The sequence below is a fragment of the Globicephala melas genome, chromosome 6 (assembly GCF_963455315.2).
Source record: "Globicephala melas chromosome 6, mGloMel1.2, whole genome shotgun sequence".
Taxonomy (NCBI): domain Eukaryota; kingdom Metazoa; phylum Chordata; class Mammalia; order Artiodactyla; family Delphinidae; genus Globicephala; species Globicephala melas.
Genome location: NC_083319.1, coordinates 113,654,335 through 113,679,565, shown reverse-complemented (window position 1 = coordinate 113,679,565; position 25,231 = coordinate 113,654,335). Strand labels below are relative to the sequence as shown.

General features: G+C 49.5%; 1 protein-coding gene across 3 annotated transcripts in view; it reads left to right on the top strand.

Moving 5' to 3' along the window:
- Positions 1 to 25,231, top strand: part of PALLD (palladin, cytoskeletal associated protein) — a 389,315-nt gene that overhangs the window by 111,799 nt on the left and 252,285 nt on the right. For 2 of the 3 annotated variants that reach the window (XM_060301374.2, XM_060301375.2), the window contains exon 1: positions 4,790 to 4,982. The exons of the other annotated variant lie outside the window; for it this stretch is intronic. The gene's annotated coding sequence lies outside the window, so the exon portion shown is untranslated. Of the gene's footprint in view, positions 1 to 4,789; positions 4,983 to 25,231 lie in introns of those variants that run through there. 3 annotated transcript variants of the gene reach the window in all.

Here is a 25,231-nt window from a genome sequence, read left to right as displayed (position 1 = left end):
CACGTCCCCTGCATTGGAAGGAGGATTCTTAACCACTGGACCACTAGGGAAGTCCCAAGTGTCAGTTTTATAAGATGAAGAATTTCTAGAGATCTGTTGCACAGCAATGTGAATATACTTGAAGCTTCTGAACCGTACACTTAAAAATGGTTGAAGTGGTCAATTTTACATTATGTGTTTTTTTACCACAATTAAATATTTTTAAATTATTTTTTTAAGTGGTAGTGAGGCAACTGGTTTATTCGTTGGAGCAAAATAAAACAGAATCAGAGAAAGGCAGCCAGAACCACCTTTTTAAAAATTTTTTAAAATTTCTTTTAACTTTTAAATTTTTATTGAAGTATAGTTGATTTACAATGTTGTGTTAGTTTCAGGTGTACAGCAAAGTGATTCAGATATATATATATATACACACACATATATATCCATTCTTTTGCAGATTCTTTTCCATTATAGGTTATTACAGAATATTCAGTAGAGTTCCGTGGTCGATGCAGTAGGTCCTTGTTGGTTATCGATCAATATTTTATTTTTTAATTTATTTTTATTTACTTTAAACATTTTTGGCTGCATTGGGTCTTTGTTGCTGCGTGGGCTTTCTCTAGTTGCGGCGAGTGGGGGCTACTCTTCATTGCGGTGCATGGGCTTCTCATTGTGGTGGCTTCTCTTGTTGTGGAGCATGGGCTCTAGGCACGTGGGCTCAGTAGTTGTGGCTCGCGGCCTCTACAGCACAGGCTCAGTAGTTGTGGCGCACAGGCTTAGTTGCTCTGCGGCATGTGGCATCTTCCCAGACCAGGGCTCGAACCCGTGTCCCCTGCATCGGCAGGTGGGTTCTTAACCACTGCACCACCAGGAAAGCCGCCATCAATATTTTATATCATAGTGTGTGTATGTTAATCCCAGTCTCCTAACTTACCACTTCCCCCATGTTTCCCCTTTGGTCACCATAAATTTGATTTCGATATCTGCGAATCTGCTTGAGACGTCACTTTTCACCCATCAGGCTGGTGGATGCCCCGACGTTTGCCGCTGCGCTCTGCGGGCAAGGCCGTGGGGAACAGGCACTGGTCAGCATTGTGTGTGCTGGCCAGGCTCTTTGAAGGGCAATGGGGCCATGTCCACCGGAACAAGGAATGCAACCCCCAGTAATCCTACTTGGGGGAACGAATACCTTAGATACACTTGCACAAGTGTAAAATGTCATGTGTAAAGCTTGTAACATTGTTTAATAGCAGCATATTGGAAACAACTCCAATGTCTGTCATCCTGGTCCTGCTTAAATAAATTGTGCTGCATCTGTCCTAGAGGATGCTACGAGACATTAAACGTGAGCGTAATATGCATCCTGCCTCTCCTCTTCCCAAGACCCTCCAACGGCTGCCCATCACCCCCTGTTGCCCTCCGTGCTCCTTTGACATTCCACCTCGCTTTTCTGCAGCCACAAGGCCTTTTCCCTGTTCGTCAAACTCCCACCTCAGGGCCTTTGCAAGCGATGTTCCCTCTGCCTGGATCCCCATACTCCCCAAAGAATCGCAAAGCTCACTCCCTCGCCACCATTCACTCTTTGCTTAAATGTCGCTTTCTCAGTAAGGCCACCTCTGACCACTCCATTAAAAATTAAAATCTCCCACCTGACATTCCCAATCTCTACTATATTGCTCTATTTTTTAAATTACTCTTCTCATATCGTAACACATGTATAACTTATGTTTATCATCTGCTTTATCTGCCCCCCCCCAGATATAAATGCTGCGGGGCAGAAATTTTTATCAATTTTTTTTGACTTCTGTATCCCTATAATATACAATAGTACTTGGCATATACAGTGGGTGCTTAATAATTGTTTGTTTCCAAATGAATGAATGATTGAGCATATGGTATAGAAAAGATCCAAAAGCATATTTAAGTGAAAGAGCACGTTAAAAGACAGTAATTGTTCTGCATATAGTATTTTTAAGAAATAGAGAGAGAGTATTTGCAGGTATGTGTATAAAGAAACTTAGAAGTATGCAGAAAAAAAATTAGTACTGGTGGGCTTCCCTGGTGGCGCAGTGGTTGAGAGTCCGCTTGCCGATGCAGGGGACACGGGTTCGTGCCCCGGTCCGGGAAGATCCCACATGCCGTGGAGCGGCTGGGCCCGTGAGCCATGGCCGCTGAGCCTGCGCGTCCGGAGCCTGTGCTCCGCAGCGGGAGAGGCCACAACAGCGAGAGGCCCGCGTACCAAAAAAAAAAAAAAAAAAAAAAAAAATTAGTACTGGTGGTTACCTTCAGGGAGGGGTACGGGCTGAACAGATGGGAACCTGGTAGGAAGAAGACTGGCTTGTATAGACCTTTATTTAAATTACGTGAATATTTCTTATTCAAAACATTCAATTATGCACACACACACACAAACACATGCACACACTGACATTAGAGCCCCCAGGCAGAAAGATCCTGATTTACGAGTTCTGAGCAGGGCCCAAAGAATCTGCATTTTCAGGAAGCTCTGCACCCCTCTTGGAGACTGGTGTGCTGCAGACCTCACCCTGAGAACACTCACCTCTCCCTCTCCCAGCCCAAGAAACTCAACAGACCATTCAGCGTTGGGAAAGGAGGGCAGAGTCTCCAGGGACCTTTGGAACTGAGAGCCGCACCCACAGGTGGCCTCCTGGTGCGTACCGTGTGGAAGGACACGGGAAGTCCATCCGCGCCTCAGCCTCACCCACACTCGCGCACAGGACCCCCAGGGGGCGTCATCTTTGACTGAGGCAGTTCTAGCGGTGGGTGTCTCATGCACTTTAGGCTCCTAAACTCTCCACAGTGTGAGCAGAGGGGCTACAGATCATCTGTGATCCTGGTGACCACACGCTGAACGACCCCCTGCCTCACGCCCAACTGTTCCTCCTGCTTTAGCCCGGGCATCGTCATCAGTAAAGTGTTCCTCCTAATTCACAGAGGAAAGATCTTTTTAACTCCCCTTCCTGGAGATGAGGAAGGTGGTTAGGACCTGAAATGTATATTAGTGACACCCCTACCCACCCCAGCAAGGCCACCTGCTTCACCGGGATGCTTCCAGAGAAACCAAGTCTCTCCCTCTGTTATTCAGAGACTCGAGGAACAGGTGTAGGGAAAATAGAAGGACCTAATCACACACAAAAAGGGACTGAACCTGCCAAAATATTTCCCCTTTGAAAAGCAACCTTATCCTTATTAACTTTACTTTGATTCCCAAAGAAAGGGGGAAGATTTAATGAGAAAAACAAATCCAATATTTCATGACCCGTCATTTCCTTAGGATATGAAAAATGAAGACATGAACTAGACTCTCAGCATTTTACTTTTATTTCAAAAAATGTTTTTTGCACTCTCTCTGTTTTGGACCTTTCAAGATGATTCTATTTCTGGAACACACTTTCTGATATGGTTTCTAATTGACTTCAAGAACCTGTCATGCCTTTGACATGTTATATGCTACATTTAAATTAATAGCTTCATGGGTCCCTTATGCATTTTTTCCTTAAATTTCCAAATACAATTCTGGCTTTTTGTCTCTCAGACTGACCAATCACAAGCAGTTCTGTGACTCAAAGATGGGAAACACTAGAAGTGGTGAAATAATCTTTGTAAAAGTTTAAAAATGAGGCTGTGTCTGCCAATCGCTTATAGTTGGTAAGTAGGTCTTTATTAAATGGTTTGTCCTGTCTGTCCTATTGTTTCCCCACAATATCCGTCTGTGTAGTAGCTGAGTCACTATGACGTAAAGCTGCAGAGAAAGACAGCAGGACGACCAGACATACACACATCTTGCAGTCTTGGGTCTGTTCCCTAGTTGGGGTGGGAAGGCTTGATTAATGACAGACTTGTTCAACATAAAAAAGAACAAAGCCCACATTTATTCTTGGCATTCCTCTTCCTAGGGGCTTGGGGGGTAATGTAATTAATTTATAGCTTTGCAGTAAGGCAACATCAGAGAAGCAATTTAATTCATGAGAAGCAATGCAGATGGAGAGTGTTACTGAACATACCCCCGCATGGGAGGGTCTGTGAGGAAGGTGGAACAGAAGGTGATTTCTTCCACAAGTAATACAGATTCACTACTAGTTACTACCTGGATTTCACCCCCCAGCCAAGGTGTCTTGAGAGGCGCGAAGCTGACTAACTGAACAGAGGTCTTTGGGACAGGCTTCCGAAACCGTGGGTGGAACTTGCTTATTACCTGCTCCGCCGTGAGCGCTACCCCGGCCCAGGTGAAGGTCTCACCAGGTGTGCTGACGGCTTGGAGCCCCTGAGGCTCGCCTTCGGTCCCCTCAGCGTTCTTTCGAAAGTTAGCGGCTTTGCTCCCTAGGACACCCCCTCCGCCTCCCCTGCAGCCCCCAGGACGCACCCCACCCCCTCCCCTGCAGCCCTAGGACACACCCCGCCCCGTCCCCCGCCCAGCCTCAGGACACCCCTCCCACCTCCCCAGCGGCCCTAGGATACAACCCCACCCCCTCCCCTGCAGCCCCCAGGACACAACCCCTCCCCCCCCCCAGCGGCCCTAGGATAAAACCCCACCCCCTCCTCTGCAGCCCCCAGGACACAACCCCGCCCCCTCCCCAGCAGCCTCAGGACACAACTCCGCCCCCTCCCCAGCAGCCTCAGGACACACTCCCTCCCCCCTCCCCAGCAGCCTCAGGACACAACCCCGCCCCCTCCCCAGCAGCCCCCAGGACACAACCCCGCCCCCTCCCCAGTAGCCCCAGGACACACCCCCACCCCCGCCCCCGCCCCTCCCCAGCACGCAGGCCCCCTCCGCCCGAGGCCGCCAGGCCGACGACGCCAAGACGTCTTCCCGCCGCCCGTGCGCCGGGCTTCTGGTCGCGGGCTGCGGGCTCGTTTTGTGCGCGGCGCTCCGCCAACGAGACCGGATTCAGAGGTCGGGCTCTGCGAGCCGGGAAGGCTGAGCGCTGAGAGACCCGAGACGAGCTGGTTCAGGGGCCGAAGGTGTTCGCCGCTGGCTGGTGAGTGGACGCGGGGGCCCAGGTGCCGCCTTTCCGGCAGGTCCGCGCGTGCCCGGAGCCGTGCGCGCTCCCGGCGGGGGTTCGAGGCGGTCCCCGGCTCTTCTTCCTTGTCCGTCCGCTCGAGGGGTCGGGGAAGGGGGTCCCGCTCCCGAGACTTCCCTGCGGTTAGAGCTGGGGTGGGGGAGGGGAGGGGAGAGAGGCAAGAGACTGAACCTCTCCCGCTTAAAAAGTGACGCTTTGACAGAGGCTCTTGCAAGCGTTTACGTGCCTGGAGCGGCTTGCGCCGGGTTTGTTTGTAGCCGGATTTCTTCTTTAATCTGTTCCATCCCTGGTTGAAGTCGAAGGAAGCTTTCCCAGGGCGAGCGATCTCTGACAGCCTAACTGCTGCTCAGCCGCTGAATGAGCTTCAGCTGGCTACACTTCACCGGATGTTTGGTGATGTTTCCCGCGAGAAATCTGGGCGCCTTCACAGTTGGTGCCCTTCAGCTGCCTGAAAGTTGTTTGTTTGCTTGTTTTCTTGGGTTTCACCCGACTGCAGTCCTTTGTCTAACAAAGTCAGATGATGGACGCTCGTCCTCCTGTTCCCCTGGAAGCCCCTTGGACTGGGTCCCCGTCTAGGTTAGCGTTCAGTTGGCTGTGGTCTCAGGGAACAAGTGGCGGGCAGAACACAATAGGGAAGAATGCATTCCTGATGACTCGTCTACCGTGGAAAGATTAAGCTGAAAATCTGACAGTTTTCATGGAAAGCGTTACTGTCGCTGTTTTATAAGTACTCAGTGTTGGTGAATTCTTCAAATCAGCTAACCCAGAGGTAACCAGCATGAGTTTGAAGGAGAGAATTCCCCCAATCTACCAGCACTAGGAGCGTAAAAACCCTGACACCTGGGCTCCCAGGGATATTGAAGTCACCGCTCTCCTGACAGGCTGGAAGACTGTTGATGGAAGCGGTGAGGTGGTGTGTGGGAAGGCCGGGGCGGGGGGTGGTGGTGGTGGTGGGGGACCACCTGAGGAGGGGGCTGGAGCTTGTTTTCAACTGCCTGATGAAGAAGAGAATCCTCAGGGTTCTGGAATGTCGTTTAACACCCTGGTAGGTTACCTTGAATTTCTCTCCACGTGATGAAAAGACTTTCCACGGCCCTTCTCACACTTCCAGGTGGAGCTCAGTGGGTGCTTGTTTATTTCTGCTGCTGATAAACCTGTGGGAAATCTCATGAACCCAGCGATTTCCAAACGCAGGTGGTAGCTCCTTAATTGCCCACACAATGGCAAACAGGTTATTTTCAGTAACCCAAGAGCCTCGCATTTTCTCCCGCCGTTTAGAGGTTCCATGAAGATACTGTGAGCGCGCATTTGGGCCCTCCCCTCCCCCCTCCTGAAATGGACAGTTATCCTTGGGTGTCTGGTGAAGATTATTGCCAGATAGGTACCGGCTGTAAAGCAGCATGTTTCTGAAGAGACTGTAGGCACTAGACACTAGCGCGGCTAACGGCTGTGTAGTTTTCCACTGTCCCTTTAGGGAGGAGACCTGCTTCGATCAGCAGTGTTTTCATTTGTTGTTTGTTGTGTGCCTTTGCTGGGCCTTTTTTTCCTTCTTGTTATTGAAAATTTCCCTTCACTTATGTGAAATCACAAACCAGAATTAGCAGCAACCATTGCTCTCCGGGGCTAAAATTAGAAAAGCCAACGGAACTTTCCAGGCATATCCTTCTTGTCTCATAAAAGATTTCTGCAGTCTCTTTCCAAACTCCAACTTTAGCAATTATTGTAAGATGATGCTTAAGTACTCTTTAAAAGCGAATTTATATTTGGACCCATGTTTTTCCCTTGAGCTTTAATCATGCTTTACCAATGCCTGTTGAACTTTGTTCCTCTGAGGTGCCCAAAGGCACACCCAATACGTTTACCAGCCCTTCAAAGTCTATATACTTAACTCTTTAAATGGTTCCTTAAAAAAAAGAAATAAGCAAAAGCTCCAATGGCACTTGCAAAATACAACACTGGCTCCTCTGATGGGATGGCACAAGGCAGTCGCTGCAGCTTTGTTTATGCCCAGGACAAGCTGGGCGTCTCTTCAGTTAATCATGAACTGCATAATTGACGTCTCACACCTTGGGCTGCTCTTAATCTCCAGCTATAAAGTGAAGGATAGGTTACTCCTGAGGTCTGGTTCACTTGGAAACCCTTTCAAAGCCTATCCAGTGGTTCCACAGCTGGGGCGAATCAAGGCGTGACACAGACCGGGAATTGCGGTGACCAACCCACAGCTCTGCTGCTTTCCCGTTCCCTATCTGGGCTCCGGTGAGCTCCCCAGTGGCTGGTCAGCTCCAAGCCTGTGGGGTTGAGGATACAGTGGCTTTCTGTGAATGTAATTAAAACATGCCTCTGCCAGCTGCCTGTGGTATTGGCGAATGTTTTGCTAAGAAAGGCCGTTCCCGGCTTTATCTGCCTGCTGTGGTTTGCGGCCCTCGCAGCTCTTTCCTGGATGGCTGAGCTCTGATGTCATGCGGGCACTCAGCCTTGCGGGTTTGGGGGGCTCCCCCTGGGCGCCCCGGGTAGCGGCTGGTCCACTCCAGCACATTCCACTGCCTGGAGACCAAAGCCACCACGTGATTTGCGGTCGGGGTGATTTGGGGCTGGTTGGAGATGATTTAAAAGGAAGGTTATAGGCACATGAAGTGTAGGGTAAAGAAAATATATTTTACTACTTTATTGAGACCACATGGCTCCAACTTGTGCTTTTTATTTAACGTGGAAATTGTTGGCTGAACTGGCTCGCGGGATTTTCCCCATCTTTGCTTTTTTATTGCTTAGAGCAAGAAGAGCTATACTCTCTATTTCTTGTAGGCTTGACCTCAAAATTATTCCTGAAATTTGAAACATTCTTCCTGCTTCAGAAAACAGGGAAAATGGGACTTGTCTGCTGTGCTCTTCAAGGGCCAAAGACTGTTGCTGAAGAGGCTCAGCTCTCTCCAGTGTGAAGGGGGGCACCCCCGTGTCAAGTGTAGGGAGGCGTCAGTTAGGAAAGGGGCAGGTCCAGGCAGCGCCCATGGACTGGAGGGCTAGACTGTCAGCAGCTGCGGGATGTGTGCATCTCCTGATGATTGCGAGAGGGGTGCCGGCCCACCTCCTGAGAACTCATCGCGCCCTGTGGTCAGCGACGGGTTAGAGGAGCATGGTCGACCTTTTCAAGGCACCAGCACTGATGGCAGGGCTCGGAGCCCTTCGTGGTCCACACGTCACCCCTGAGACTCGGCTGCCATCTTCTGCCTCTCCTCTGTGGCCGGCCACAAACTGGCAAGTCAACCACCTTTTACGGCTGAACGAGTTCCCAAATCTCGGTCCAGCATGAACTTGGAGGCTCTATTATCGCTTCATCCTATCTTCTTCATCCTATCTCCTTCATCCTTCATCTATTATCCCTCATCCTATTCCAGTGTTCAAGCTGTAGCTTAATTAATAGTCCACTAAAAGCTACCAAATAGCCCTCTCCAGCATCCAGTCTGGGGCCATGAAACCAGTTAGAGAGGCTTGGGGAAAGCTCGCAGCCCGAGGTCTGAGGGCCGTGACCGTGAGGTAGCGGAAGCCTGTGGTCGCTCCAAGCCGGTCTGGATTCCCACAGTTTGAGTCTGTGTACCCAGGGGTTTAAAAGAAAGCATGTGGAGATCAAATTAGTGTGGTTTATGAGAAAATCTCCTAACGAGAGAATTGGCAAAACGTCAGGAAGGCAGCATCGTGTGATGGGAATTGAACGATACTGGTTCTACTACAGGGTGACCCTGAACAAGCCACTTCACCTTGCAGTGTATTGATAAAGCCCTTTGCAACATTTTCTCGTGACCTTTGTGGATGTGCTGTCATCTGATACTTAGGCCAAGGCTCGGAAGCAGGAAGAGTAGGGTGTCCTTCTGTTTTCCCTGCTCCAGGTGACACAGTGCATGGCCAGCTGAGTCTGGCCTCACACACGGAGCTTCTAACTTCAAATCCCATGTTCTTTCCGTGGCAGAAAGTGGCCCCCATGATCCTTAACCTCCACGAACGTCACTCTCCTTGTTTGCAAAAATGAGACATTTGGCCCAGAATATAATGGTCCATTCCAGCTGAAAATTCTATGTCTGATGAATCACTGGCTGGAAGGGACTCTAAGAAATCATTTAGTCATATTCCTTGCTTCCAGCAGGAATCTATCTAAACTATTCTGAAAAGAAAATGTCACTCTCCCCACCCCTGCTTTATTATTATTATTATTATTTTTTAACAATCCCAGAGCAGGGGAGTGTGAGAGTGCGTTCTGGGGAGAGAAAGAAAAAAGAGGGCCTACGACATACTGTCGAGTCCCAGAAGCTGTGCATCTTCCCTCAGCAGACGGGAGTGTCCCGTCCTGGGATCCGCCCGTGAAGCAGGACAGGAGAGTCGCAGACACGCTTTGTGCCTGGAAGGGAATTCGGTGGGGAGAGGTCAGAGATGGTCACCCTGCCAAGAGGGAAAGAGAGCAGAGGGACTCAGGGACAGCCTTCAAGCTCATTATGGGCTCCTGGAGAGAGCCATGACTGCGCCTCAGGGGTCGTGGTTCCATTTAAAGACACAACAGAAGAGTCCTCTTCATCCAGGGACTTCCCTGGTGGCGCAGGGGTTACGAGTCCGCCTGCCAATGCAGGGGACATGGGTTCGAGCCCCGGTCCGGGAAGATCCCACATGCCGCGGAGCAGCTAAGCCCGTGCGCCACAACTACTGAGCCTGCGCTCTAGAGCCGGTGAGCCACAACTACTGAGCCCACGTGCCACAGCTACTGAAGCCCGGGTGCCTAGAGCCCATGCTCCACAACAAGAGAAGCCACCGTGGTTCCATTTAAAGGCACAACAGAAGAGTCCTCTTCATCCAGTGAGCGTGATGAACGGAAAGTTGGGCTGCCCTCGTCTTCCCTTTGTTTGGGGGCAGAGGGGGCTGGGAGGACAGCCTTGTCCCTGAGACGGTGCTGGGACCTGCCCGGTGTGAACTCCACCGTGTCCCCACCTCCCAGCTCCAGGTAGAGGCTCTGGCCGCCTTCCAAGATAAGGGTCAGGGTTAGGGTTAGGGTCAGCCTTCAGACGAATGACCAGTTCAGTCTCACATTCCAAGTTGTTCAACTCACTTGGTTGTCATTTTAAAACACGAATCTGTCTCCCATATTCTCCTTGTTTCTCTCCCATGAAGCAGAGGATAGGAAAAAGGGAAGACCTTTGGAGCCGGGTGGCTGAGTGACTGCCACAACTCGACAGCTTACTAACTGATCTCCATGCGGCGTCAGCTGCCCTGCCCCTCAGCATCTCCTCCCTGAAGTGGGGGAGTAAAAATAACCCCCTCTGGAAGAGTAACAGTGCTGAGGATCAGAGGAAGGGGCGTTGGGGAAGCCTCTCTGGAAGCAGCCCAGTCCCAGGTCTTTTCCATAAGCCACGAGTCACGGAGGTTTCTTCTGACTCTGCCTTAATTCCATCCCCAGGCCCACGTCAGAACGACAGTAGTTTTCCCGTACTTGCTAGGTGTCAGGCACATAATCATGTTTCATCCTCACGAAAATAGCATGGAGTGGATCCATTACTCCCACTTTATTATGTGGAAATGATGTTCCAACAAGAGTGAGCATCTTGCCCAGGATCCCAGGCTAATCAGTAGCAGAGACAAAATAGAGACCCCGCTGGCCTAGCCCCGTGCGAAGAACCGGGGCCTTCCCTACCGAACAGACCTGTCCTCTTGCCTTCAGGCTGCAGCTGGCCTCCTGCAGCCCCTGGAGTGGCCTCGTCAGCTGCCAGGTCTGCATGGGATGCTCGGGCTTTGCTGGGTCCTCCTCTCCATCAGCTGCCCTGACCACAGACCGCCCTGCCCCCTCCTCAGTCCAAGCTGGCTCCTTGGCCTCCCTGTGATCCATTCCACTCGGGCCTGCCCCGCCCTCTCCTCTGACTGCCCCCCGGAAGCACATGACCCCCCGCAGGACCACGCAGCTCCTCACTCACTGTCCGGCCCAGGTCAGGCCTCCTCTCCCACTGCCCGGGTCCTGTCCTTGCTTCCTTGGAAGGAAACATTTAACGTGTTAAGTACAGCCACCGTGTTCCCCCTGAACCCAATAAGGTGAATTTTGCGGGCTGAGGGGGACCCGGGAGGCCATCCGGACTGTGACCTTTACTTTACAGATGTGGAAACTGAGGCCCTGAGAGGTTAACTGCTTGACCCAAATCATAGCTCTGGGCCAGAGCTGGGGCTGATTTCCAAATCCACTTGGTACTGTCTTTCCTTACAGTTCTCAAGATGGTTTGAATCAACGTTTCATCGCCTCCACCTGCCCAGGCTGGTGGGACCCCCCTGGGCCGGTGTTGGGCAGCTGTCTTTCCTCTGCCGCAAGAGCCTGTGCAGACTCTGAACATTCAGGGCAGACATTGTTTTCCTTTCCTTAACATACACCCTCCTGCCAAGCTCACCTCAACAGGATGTGAAGAGCACCAGGCGCGCTGGGCTCTCCTTCAGGGACCGGAGACTTAGGTCTCCCCTCAGCTCTCTACCTCCGGGTTAAGTAATACCAGAGCTCTTTGCTTTCTCTGAGTTCTGCTCTCCAACAATTGCGTCATCTTTCTTTCTGTTTGTTGAACTGCGTCCAATACTCCATGCCTCTCGAACTGTGAAGCCCAGAGCTGGATGGAGGCATCGCACAGGTGTGATAAACCGACCGTGACCTGACGCTGCTTCCGCCTGGGCTTCGGGGGTGCGGCCACCTCTCACTGTAAGTGCCAGCCGGGCCTTGCTGGTCGTTTTGAGCCCATTACCCTCCTTTGGCTGGACATGGCTCAGCCCGTGTTTGTGATAATAATCATTTCCCCCGTGGATCATGCAGAGTTTTTCCTACTGAGCTGTTTTTTCCTATGTTCCTCACCGTGTCTCCGATTCATCAGCTCATCCGGGACTCTCATCCTGCCCTTCCGCCTCTCAGTGCTTAACCCCGGCTACTGGCCCAAGGAGCTTAGCACATTCAATGTCCCTGGAATTCACCCACGTGGGAGCAGACCGCCGAGACTGCCAGCCCCTCAGAGCACTTCTCCCTGGTGACTCCAGGATTTAAAAAGCGTGGATCCATCTCTCAACATGGGGCCCTCAAACCGACCATCGGCCAGAGGGGAAAGTGCTGGATGAGGTAAGAGCCTGTTGGAGAGCCTTCCCGGAGACTTGTAGCCAGGGGCTGTCCCCGTGATCCATTCAGAGACGGCGACCCAAACCCACGGCTGTCTTAGCCCCAGGGCTGGGAGTCTCTAAGATTTCGCTTGGGCTCAGAAACACGATAATTACAAGCCTTCGCATTGATAGATTGCACTTTGATACCCATTGATAGATTGCACTTTGATACCCATCCGCTTAAACAACCCTTGTGAAGAAACGCATTGTCCCCACTTTGCGGATGAAGAACTAAGGCTCCGTGAGGTCCAGTGACTTCCAAGGTCACACAGCCATGCTTAGAACTCGAGCTTCCTGCTTTATACATCAATGGTTTAAAACCTTAGAATTCCTAAAATCCCATCCGTGGGCCGTGGGGTTGCTTGTCAGAAATACGGATTCTGAGGCCCTGGCTCCAAATCACATTGATCCGTGAAGCCCGAGGGAAGCCTTGGAATCTGCATTTGCACGAGCACCCCCAAGGCTCCCGAGGTGTCAGCAGACCAGACTTGAAGAAACTCTCCGTATTTAAACTATACTTTCTAGAATAGACTCTAAATACAGACGTCCGCCTCTGCCCTACGACAAAGCGGGCACACAAAAACCAGCCGCGGGCGTCCCCTCATCCAGGCGCCCTGCCCCCTGGACCGTGACTGCGGCTTCCAGACCAGCCGCCCAGCCCTGGCTCCATCCTGCCCCTTCACTTTGCGTGTTGGTCTCCTGTCTCAAGGACCCTGCCTCGGATCCCCACTCAGCTCTTGGGGAAGCTCTGGCCCCCGATTCTGTCCGTCTCTGCAGCTCCAGGTCAGAAAACCAATCTCGCGGAAGCCTTTCCAGATGGAGCCACGTGGCCGACCTGGACTCTGGGTCACGAGAGGGCATCTGATGACTCTCCCTCCAGCAGGTTCCCCTGGGGACCCTCCAGTCCCGTGCACCCCAGCCGGCCATCACTTACAGACCTCTCTAAGGGAAAGGTCCCAGCCAACTCCCTCAAAAGAGATGTCCTGGGTCCTGCAGTCCTGCCACTCAGAAAGCTCACACCCCCTTGTTCCTTGAAAACCTGGTGACTGCAGTGGAGCAGCGGGTGACCAGGCGGTGCGCCTGGCATCCATAAGGGACCCACAGCACGCCAGGCACTGCCCTGGCTGCTTTCCGCGACGTGTATCTTACGGCCCTTCACTGATGAGAAGCGCGTCCAGGTGGTTACACCTGGGGCCCGTCTCCCATCTCAGGGCCCTTGGAGATTCTGTGCTCAGTGAATTACAAGTGCTGGCCCTGCCACCTGTGAGTCACTGAAGGCTTGCGGGTTCACCAAATCTGGGAGATTCCTGCCTGAATTCTTGTGTGCATGGTTTTTTAAAATAAATTTATTTATTTTATTTTTGGCTGTGTTGGGTCTTCGTCGCTGCACGCGGGCTTTCTCTAGTTGTGGCGAGCGGGGGCTACTCTTCGTTGCGGTGCACAGGCTTCTCATTGCGGCGGCTGCTCTTGTTGCGGAGCATGGGCTCTAGAGCACAGGCTCAGCACCTGTGGCTTGCAGGCTCAGTAGTTGTGGCCCACGGGCTCTAGAGCGCAGGCTTAGTAGTTGTGGTGCATGGGCTTAGTTGCTCCGTGGCATGTGGGATCTTCCCGGACCAGGGCTGGAACCCGTGTCCCCCGCGTTGGCAGGCGGATTCTTAACCACTGCGCCACCAGGGAAGCCCCTTTTATGCTTGTTTAATTGAGGAAGTGCGGCCCTGAAGAAAAGAGTTTCTGGGGTCAAAGCAGATTTGTAGCTTGGTTGACTGTTTCTGTGGGACCCAGTGGCCTCCCAGGCTTGGGGGGCGCGTCCCACACGCTGTCCCTTTCATACTCCTGTTCCTGCCAAAGAGGCTAACTCTTCTGGCACTTCTTAAGAAACATCCAGATTGTGATAGTGACACAGGAAGTAATAAGATGCTTTGACAATCAAGGGTGCAATGCGAAGACAGCATTCCCCCTCCCCACCATACCCCACACTTTGGTCCCGGCTATCTTGTGACACTCAGAAGGGAAATTTCCAGACATAAGCCTCCTGAGTGATTGTCAGGTGTGTGTGTTGCCTTATTGTGAGCAGATGTGAGAGCTCGTTGAGGAGACAGCAGAGTATTGGGGGCTGCAGGGAGAGGGGAGTTTGGAACTTGATGGAGCCCTGCCTTAGAGCCTTGGAATATTATCCGTGTGTGAAAGCTGAAGTTTTGCTGAAATAAGCAGTTCCCTTTTATATTATGACTTGGCTAGCTGCAGAAGGATACTTGTTACAGGATCTCAGAGCATTATGGCAGAGTCTGCCGCCCTATCCTTGATTAGGTCAAATTAAACTAAAAAGGAAACGCAGTCTGGTTTGCTAACCGCAGGGAAAGTATTGCTTTTGGGTAGAGCTCATACCCAGATTGTCTGACTTGAGGATAATGCGCAGGAAACAGTTGGGTTTTGTTTTTTTTTTTTCTTTCTTTCTTTTGGTTTTGATAAGCTTCCAGGAACTTGCAACCCAGAAACTGTGTTTGTGGCGTTAGCGGTGATCGTGGCACACTGGCCAGAGCGTTCCTGTTCAGGCTCTTGCTCTGTGTATCATAAGGCGTGTGCACAGCAGGCCGGGTCCGGTTTCCGGTGCACACGTGCTGGTTATTACAACGTGGGGATCTCCTGAGCCAGGCATCAAGGCAGCCGGCGCGCCCTGCCTGGGCACTTTGAAACTCTATCTGCTGAAAAAGCCACGTTTCCCTCCACGAATGAGCACGTTTAAGAAAGCAGCCTGGTTAGAAGTCGGAGGGAGCAGAGTGGCAGCTCAGGGGAAGGCCCATGTGCGATGGGGTGGTCTCATGGAGGCCGGGAGGGAAGCAGAGTGTCCACTGGAGTTTCTCCTCAAGATCTTCACCTTCATGACAAGAGCCTTCACTAAGGTCTGATTGGCAGCCTCTGTGCGTGCGTTTTCTCCCTCGGTCTAATACTCCCGGGACAGAGGTACTGTTGTTATCCGCCTTTTGCAGGTGAGGGACCAAAGCTCAGAACTTGCCTGAGTTCCTGGAGGGAAAGACAGAGCCAGGGTTCTCGCCTGACACAGAACCCACCGTCTGAGGCCGTTCTTCTTTCAAAAGCCCTTGGAGCCTCCAGGGGGGGCAGTGGTTACAGCCATTTGCTTCAGGTGACAGCCAGGAGCTCTTTGGCCTTGGTGGAGCGCTGAGTCTGTCCCGGTTTTTAGACAGGGGCGTCCTCAAATCCTCTCCATGAGCAAATCGAGTAGGCTCTGGGGTCCCTGCTTTCCTGGTGCGTCGCCTCCTGTCCGCTCCCATCACCCAGCATGGCCTCTCTGGCCATGGGGTGACTTGTCATCTGTTTGGCCATGGTATATGAGAAGGGCTAGAGAAAAGCCGTTGGTGGTGCAGGACGGGACGCAGCAGTATGAGAGTCCTGCTGTGGCTTTGGTGCTGGATGCCCTCGCTTATGGTCACGCTTCATCTCCTCCAGAGCTCACCTTTGTCTCAGAGGTAGTATTTCCTTCCACTAGATTAGGAGTGTCACCCGCAGATTCAGGAAAGTAGCATGTGCACTGCAAGCGGACAGATTTCTGCTCTCCTGGGGACTGTCCCACCAACATCACTATTCAAATTCCCGAGCCTCTGGGCCCCGAGGCGCCCTGTGCTGTGAAGTGGGAGCAGTTGCACCCGCCTTCCTGTCCCTGCAGAGAGGGGGCGAGGGGACAGCACAGCCCCGGACTCACGGTCAGCCCTGCCCTTTCACTGTCCACTGCATCCCTCCTCTCAGCCCCCGCCCTGTTCTTTGCATCAGTAAGTTGAGCTTAACGTACAGACACAGTATGGAGTCTGTGTCCTGAGCTGTACCATCCACAGCGTGGCTCACGGGGGAGGGGCAGTGTGGACCAGTGGTCAAGTGTTTGATCCCTTTCAGCAGACGGATGGGGGTGAAATCCCTGCTCAGACACTCCCTGTGTGATGGGGGCGCGTTACCAAACCCCTGGGCCTCAGTTTCCTCTTCTTTAAAATGGGCCTGACGGTCGTCCTTCTCTCCTGGTGTTCGGGAGAGCCTCGTTAGTTACGTCGGATACACACTTAGAGAATGCCTGGCAGGGTGAGCGCGTGAAGCGCGAGGGGCCATTATTATCACTAATCATCATCACCTGTTATCTTTGTGGCCTCTTGGAAGCCTTGTAAAAGAACAGGTCGTGGTGAGCTGTTGCAGAGAAGCCGAGAAGCAGATTCTCTCGGTGTGGACGGGGCAGCTCCCCGGGCGGGGAGGGCGGGTGCTGACCACGGCCCCGTTAGTGCCATGCCCCGCCCCGCCCAGGCGGGGGAACACATGGGAAAGCCTGACAGTCAGCTCTTGGGGGAGGAAAAAGGCGCTAAGCGAAGACAAGGAATTATTAACTAGGAGGTGACCCCACCAGGACACCAAGCACCGGGTGTCACTTGCTGTCCTAAGAGGACACGGGACAGGCAAGTCCATCAGCAGGGGATGGAGGGGGTCTGGGCTGCGCTCCAGGGACGGGGCGTGTGGCTTCACCTCAGCAGACCCCGGCCATGCGTGCCCTATTCCTGGCTCGTCCACGTAGACAACAGAGGATGGGGAGGCTGGGGTCCCAGGCCAGGCACCAGGCCTGCGTAGCCCGGGGCTCCCTGCAGAGAGCTGGGGGGTGGCCTGAGTCAGACCCCTGACCGTGAGCCCTTTGGTGCCAGGGAGGCCACCGCTGTCCACCTCCGCGCAGGACTTCAGCAGGTGTGGTGCCCAGGCCTTGATGAGCGTGAGAGACACAGCGGCCCGTCGGCCCCTACGTAGACCTTTACCACCCACCCCTGGAACATTGCTCTCTCCGGAACCATCCTGACCCCATAACGAGATCTACTTAGAGGGGGCTCCAGGCACCTCTTGTGAAATGGTGGACACGGCCTTCCAGGGATGAATCCATACCTGGCCCTCTGCCTCCATGGTGCTGAAGGCCTCTGCTTTCCCCTTGATATCAGTGACGTAAGATTAATGTCCAGAGTTTCAAGCAGTGATTCTAGAAACAGCCACAGAATCAATAGTGTCTTAGCCATGAGGCTTACATTACAGAGTCTCAGGAGGTGAGAATAATGTGTGTGCGTGAGTCTCATCATTCGAGAGTATAGCGCTCCGTGACATTAACGTGTATTTATACTTTTCTGGTAACAGTGCAATTTATTGTAAAAATACAGATACCTTCTGCACATGATGGTATAAATGTGATAGGATCTCAGTCCTCAAAACTACTTTAAAAAAACGAAGGTATTTAGGTTAAGAGCACATAAAAGAATACTTACGCATAAAATATTATGAAAACATAGTTTGCTTCTCAATTTACATAGCAAAAATAGTGTGGGAAAGAAAAAACTGGAAAGCCCACCACTCAGGAATGTGTGGTGTCACTTCTTTCTTGAGAACCCTCCTTTCTTCAGGCAGCTCAGAGGTGCTCTGCTGATCATCAGGTATAAAAGGAAATGAACATTGCAGTAGCCTTTTTTTTCTTTTATTTAAATAAATTTAGTTATTTATTTTTGGCTGCGGTTGGGTCTTTGTTGCTGTGTGCGGGCTTTCTCTAGTTGCGGCGAGCAGGGGCTACTCTTTGTTGTGGTGCGTGGGCATCTCATTGTGGTGGCTTGTCACTGTGGAGCATGGGCTCTAGGTGCATGGGCTCAGTAGTTGTGGCACATGGGCTCAGGAGTTGTGGCACATGGGCTCAGGAGTTGTGGCTCACGGACTTAGTTGCTCCACGGCATGTGGGATCTTCCCGGACCAGGGATTGAACCCATGTCCCCTGCATTGGCAGGCAGATTCTTAACCACTGTGCCACCACGGAAGCCCTACAGTAAGTAGCTTTTAAAAATTTTTTTATTTTATATTGAAGTACAGTTGATTAACAGTGTTGCATTCGTTTCAGGCGTATAGCAAAGTGATTTTTTCCAATTGCTGAAAAATACTACAAAATAAATGAAATTGCTGTGCAAATTAAAGTGATTGAAAAACATCATTCATTCTAAAAATTATTCTTCCTAACCCTTTAGGAAATGTGTGCTCTGGAGATATTCTTAAAGCCCAAAAATGTTTTGATATATAGAAAGTACATAGAGGTGAGAGAAATAATTCTCTAATCTTCTTACCAGGAATATTTGCAAGATGATTATATAATCAAAACAGTTTCTCAGACGTTCTGGGAGAAAATTCCTTTTAGCTGGAATTATATCTTACAGGTTAATTGATCAGGTTTTTTGTTTTGACATTTAAAAAAATCTTTTTATATTGGAGTATAGCTGATTAACAATATTGTATTTTTTCGGGTGTACAGCAAAGTCATTTGGTTATATATACACACGTATCTATCCTTTTTCAAATTCTTTTCCCACTTAAGTTATTACAGAGTATTGAATATAGGTCCCTGTGCTGTATAGTAGGTCCTTGTTGGTTATCTGTTGTAAACATAGTAGTGTGTACATGTCAGTCCCAAACTCCCCATCTATCCCTCCCCCACACCCTTCCCCCCTTGTAACCATAAGTTTGTTCTCTAAGTCTGTGAGTCTGTTTTGTAAATAAGTTCGTTTGTGTCATTTTTAATTAGATTCCACATATGCGTGATTTCATATGACATTTGTCTTTCTCTGTCTGACTTACTTCACTTAGTATGATCATCTCCAGGTCCATCTATGTTGCTGCAAATGGCATTACTTCATTCTTTTTTATGGCTGAGGAGTATTCCATTGTATATATGTGCCACATCTTCTTTATCCATTCCTCTATTGATGGACCTTTAGGTTGCTTCCATGTCTTGGCTATTGTAGCTAGTGCTGCAGTGAACATTGGGCTGCATGTGTCCTTTAGAACCATGTTTTTATCTGGATATATGCCCAGTAGTGGGATTGCTGGGTCATATGGTAATTCTATTTTTAGTTTTTTTTAAGGAACCTCCATGCTGTTCTCCATAGTGGCTGTATCAATTTACATTCCCACCAGCAGTGCAAGAGGGTTCCCTTTTCTCCACACCCTCTCCAGCATTTATTGTTCGTAGACTTTTTGATGATGGCCATCCTGACTGGTGTGAGGTGATACCTCATTGTAGTTTTGCTTTGCATTTCTTTAATAATTAGCGATGTTGAGCATCTTTTCACGTGTGTCTTGGCCATCTGTATGTCTTCTTTGGAAAAATGTCTATTTAGGTCTTCTGCCCATTTTTTTGCAGTAGCCTTTTAAAGCCATAAGAGGTCCTGGAAAAGGGTAAAGATTAGAATTAAAATATTTCCTTGGATACTTAGTTAATTTCTTCAGAAAGGTTTGGCTGACTGTGTTGACTACAATGCCGACGAGATTCTCTGGATCACTTTTTCCAGTGGAATATATTTATTCATTTGTTTTTCTTCAGAATGCAGGATTATTAAAATTTTACAGAAAAATGGGCTTCCCTGGTGGCGCAGTGGTTGAGAGTCCGCCTGCTGATGCAGGGGACGCGGGTTTGTGCCTCGGTCTGGGAGGATCCCACGTGCCGTGGAGCGACTGGGCCCGTGAGCCATGGCTGCTAAGCCTGCGCGTCCGGAGCCTGTGCTCCGCAGCGGGAGAGGTCACAACAGTGAGAGGCCCGCGTACCACAAAAAAAAAAAAAAAAAAAATTACAGAAAAAGATGTGTTTAAGGCTGCTGGGAAGACACATCGAAACAGTAGATTCCAGCAACGGTAAGAACCCTTGTGGGAGAGGGGCTCTTGAACAGGTTGGGGGGTGGCATATGTGCACCCAAAAGTACTTGCCAAAAAGCCCCACAGGCCTGCAGGACGTAACTAGTCTGTTCAGTGCACCCCTTGGGGAAACGACTCCCTCCCACGAACTGAATTGCACATTTTCCTTATTTATCCAAACCCTAGACTTAGAACAAGGCTGCTCCACTTTGCTTTTTCCCTTCCCTGTTTCAATCCACTCAGGCTGCTCTCTGGGGTTGCAAGAGCTTCCAAAGGTGATGTGACATGAACTGTCCCCTTTTTTCTGGTTTGTCTGCTTCCTGTAAAGAGCTAATGTGCTCCAGAGAGTTCCAGAATCAGCTCTCACTGGGAAGTCCCATAAGCTACTTTTTTTTCTTCTGTCACCCACCAGAGCCTCCGACATTCCAGACTAAGGAGAACACTGAGCAGTTTTCAGAGGCTGCTGGAGAAATGCTGCTAATTCAGTAATAGCAGCTTCAGTTTTGACATCTGTCTGTATTCATTAGAAGCAGCTATTTCACAGCCTGAGAGAGAAAAATCAGAACCCTGTGGCAGAAGAGAGGGAGAACGTGGGCCCTTGCACTGTAGAGACAGACGCGAATTCTCTGTTAAGTCAAAAGTGAAAGCTTCTTGGCCCTGATGGGTATAAATTATTAGAAGAGGATGCTCTCAGGAAACAAGGTGTAAATTCTGTTTGCCTAGAAAGTGAGAGGTTTGCCAGTTAGTCCTAATACATCCAAGGAGGGGAATTATTAGAGCATGTCTTGGGGAATTCCCTGGCGGGCCAGTGGTTAGGACGCCACCTGTCACTGTGGTGGCCCGGGTTCCATCCCTGGTCGGGCAACTAGGATCCCATAAGCTGTACAGCGCTGCCAAAAAAACAAACAAACAAACAAAGAATCAATAGAGAATCGCTTGGCGTGAATACTTTTGCATCAAGCATCTGCTTTCAAGGTCCCCGCACAGATGCTCCTTCCAGGTGCTGATGCCTCTCTTCCTACACAAAGCACCATTTGCGCCGTTGTAGCTGGAAGCAACCTCACTAGTCCACAGCTACCTTCCTAACGTCCCTACAGTTGCGTGGCCGTGTCTGGAAACTTTATGTAGCCTGTGTGCTTGCAGCTCCTTGTCCAAACGCTACCCCCCGGAGTAAAGCTGTGTGTGAGCCGGGCCTCGGCTCGTCACAGCCGGGCCTGTGTTTGCTCCAGGGGGAGCTGATGCGTCCTCCCAGCTAGATCTTCACGATCCAACCCAGGTCCCTGTGACCTCTGCAAGCATCACTCTGTGGTTAAAAGGCATCCTGTTCTTGGGACATTGACTCAGCAGAGCCAAGAATTTTCCTGTAAACTACTGCTTGGTCGTTAAGGAAACACAACAATTCAACCCTAACGTGCCACATTCTACAGATGCTCATTTCTGAGGCACTTGGTATTTTCACCCACTCCCGGAAGCAAGATGAGAGCATCCCCTGGCTGGTGTGAGTTTTTTTTAGCATCTCCTTGCATCACGAGATCCAGTCTCAGGACCGTCTACTTAAGTGTATAGGACAATATGCTAACATTTGTTTTCTTGAATCAAGTCTCTTTAATTCTTACTGGGACCATGTTTTTAGAAAGCATGCAGTGGCCCTCCTAGCAGTGGGAAGCTTCACAGACAAAGAATAAAGGCAAATATTTCAAGCACATTAGGATATCAGCCGGGTGTAGGTAGCTGACCTAGAGGACGTGCATTCCGTTGTGTTCACCCAGAGTCAGAGACTTTTCTTAACTTGTCTCCTGTGCCCCGACAATGGATGGTCCCCTTAGCTTTTGTCAGAAGTTGTATCAGCTGGCTAGCCTTTTTCGAGTACAGTGCATCCAGCCTCATACCAAAGGTTAGACATGCATTACCTTGTTTAAGCCTTCTAACAACCTTACGAGGTAGAGACAAATAGAATACGGGTCGAAGACCACAAGAAGTTGACAAAACGATAATGCAAGTCCTTTAACAGGACATCGTTGTCCTAAAAAGTATAGATTTCCTTTTCAGTTTTTAAAATGCTGTATAGATTGGATATTCTAATAGTGCCATGTTTTTTTTTCTTTAGGGTCCTTTTTGTACATTTTTAATAAGCTTAATGTGTATAAGGAATATTTGCTTATGGTTAAAAAAAAAATCATAGAGGAAGCTCCCCAGTGAAAAGTGAAAAGGCCTCTGTCTTTGCTCAGCCTCAGTCCCTCCGCTCAGTATAACCGAAAAGCTACAGGTTTCTTGTCTGACCCCCCCAGAGGTCTAGTCCCCTTCTCTACTCTTATGGTTTTACTGGACGATGCATTTTTTTTTTTTAAACAAATTTATTTATTTTTGGCTGTGCTGGGTCTTTGTTGCTGCGCGCAGGCTTTCTCTAGTTGTGGTGAGCGGGGGCTACTCTTCGTTGCGGTGCGCAGGCTTCTCATTGCGGCGGCTTCTCTCGTTGCAGAGCATGGGCTCTAGGCGCTCAGGCTTCAGTAGTCATGGCACGTGGGCTCTGTAGTTGTGGCGCACGGACTTAGCTGCTTCACGGCTGGACGAGGCACTTTTGACAGCTTCATCTAACAGGATTTTTAAAGTCTGCATTGTGTGGGATGCCAAAATCGAACGGCCATTTCCTCTCTCAAGGACATTTGAGGCAAGATGAGTGTTTTCCTAATACTTAAAAAATGCTAAAACACACATCTATGTACATATATGTTTCATGTGTCCTGTGCCCTCGTGTGAACCTAACTTTCCAGAAATGAGACCAGTGGGTCAGATGCCTGGGTATCTAAATGCCCGTGTTGCCAAATTCTCTTCTTAAAAGGTTACACCAATTCCTAGTCCCATATTAGTTACAATCATTTTCAATGCATAAGAGTGTTAGCTTCTATTTTTATCATTTCCTTTTAGATGCTCAAACAGCTCCCAAGTGGGAAACTCCTGCCCCTGGCCTCCTCCACCTGCCCCCAAGAATCCTGCACACCCTACACACATCACATAACAACACTTCCTGACTCTCCCTTTCTGTCCTCCTTCACCTGAAGTGTGTGCATTCTGATGATGTTATTTGCTAAATATATAAATGTACTTACAAGCGGCTTTCCAAAGATGAAGTGATACAGTCCCAACTTTGGAAAACCGGATTCTGTCCCCCAGGAAGTGCGGTGGAGGCCTTCTCGGGATGATGATTTAGCCTAGCTAATTTACGATTCAGAGATTGATGCAAGAAGGCATAGAGTTCAAGAGTGAGGTCAATTTTTCCTGAAGTTAGGAATAAATCTGTGAATTCTGGTCTTACGAACTGCTGAAGAATTACTGTGCAGAGGTCAATAAATCACATGGGGAGCTGTGTGAGAAACGTTCCATCTCCTCAGCATATTAGTTACAATTACGTTATTAGGCTCCAGAGTGTTGGGCAAATTCATTCTTTTCACTTTGCAGCAATCGACCTGGCAACAGATTTAACATTTTCTTTAAACGTCTAAGTTTAACTCCTTAGTCACTGGCCAAAAACCTCTTTCTAATCCTACCAGAACTTCAGAGCTATTAAATACTTTAGTTCTTAGTCACTTAGAAATATAATGATGCTTTACAGGTAGAAGAGGGTAGGGAGAGGGAGGAATTCCTACTCCTCAGTGGCAGGGGCGTCGGTTCAGAAAGTGAGAGGCCGTGAGGATGAGTGTTTGCCTATTACGCATGCTGAGCACAATACACATTTTGCATTGTATTCAGGAGAGTTACTTTTGAACAAAAGTGAAAATTTAGTGCTTCCCTGGTGGCGCAGTGGTTGAGAGTCCGCCTGCCGATGCAGGGGACACGGGTTCGTGCCCCGGTCCGGGAAGATCCCACGTGCCGTGGAGCGGCTGGGCCCGTGAGCCATGGCCGCTGAGCCTGCGCGTCCGGAGCCTGTGCTCCACAATGGGAGAGGCTACAACAGTGAGAGGCCCGCGTACCGCAAAAAAAAAAAAGTGAAAATTTAAAGATGAGTGATTCTGCACAATGCCCTAAAGGGCTGGTTTTACTTTAGTTTTGTTTTCCGTCAGCACTGAGAATGGACAATACATGACAGGGCAGAGGCAGGTGGGAACTTCTGCACAGAAGCTAGAAGCCTGGGGGGTTGCAATGCTAAGGAGGGGACAGAGCTTGTGAACACACACGCGCACGCACGCGCACACACACACACACACACTCACACACTTCTGCAGAGAATACAGACGCCTCTGCTGGTGGTCGAATACCAAGCAGAAGTCGGGATTTTTCTTTCCTTTTGGGTGGTGTGACTCTTCTCCAAGAAGAGTGTTGGAAAAATAAGAATGACATAAAAAATGGAGGTGGGGGGAAGTGTAGGATATTCAGAAAACCATCAGAGTACATTTGCAAAATAAATTTCATGAAAATTATTCTTCAGTTAAATGACAAACATTTGTATGTCTCTTCAGAGCTCTCAAATGCACTTTTGAAAAATTAAGTGACACCATGTTGGATTTGAATTTGAGCATGTGATTTCCTAACAAACATATTTCAAGTCTATGAAACAAAGCTCAAACATGGACCTCAGCAAAAGAAAATGGAAACTTTAGTACACATCAAATGAATAAGGAATATGACTAAATTTCAAAAGCCTTTCTTTTAGAGGAAATACTCTAATTGACCCAGGTTTTTGTACAAAGTGTGAAATCGTTTGTTAAAAGATATTGTGTGATACAAACTGTTTAGAAACGAGGAAACGTTGTAGCAGTCTGTGTGGTGAGTATAAGTTCCATTTAACAGTTAATACATCCCTAATAAACCATCCTAATTAAAAAGCCCCCAGAAAGTTCATTATCTTGATTAAATTAGGCTAATCTCATCAGTGCATCATAGTTAAGAGGATTGTGCCTTTCTTTTTTTTGAGTTTTATTTATTTTTTTTATACAGCAGGTTCTTATTAGTTCAGTATTCAGTGCAGCAGGCTTAGATCTTTTGTCCCACTTTAATTCATCAGCTGCTTGTTGTTTGCTAAGAGAAAGGCCAGAGCCCGAGGCGTCCTAGTCTCCCAACCAATTATCCATGCAGTTCTTGGATCCTTTCTACAGGACCTGCCATCTGTTCTTCCACCTTCAGTAGATCTCGTGACAAGGAACTCAGTAGCTCATTTCTATCTGTTTCAGCTCTGGGTGTAGGGAATCATTTTAGCCATAAGAAACCTCAGGGAACTTTTTTAGATCCTTCAAAATTGATCTGACGTAGTACACGGGCAAATGTTTTTAAGCCTAGATTCATATAACCTGGAAAAACTGGACCAACGAAACATTAAGATCAGAGGGAGACTGATAATTCTTAGCAAAGGAATTGAGAAAAGGCATGAG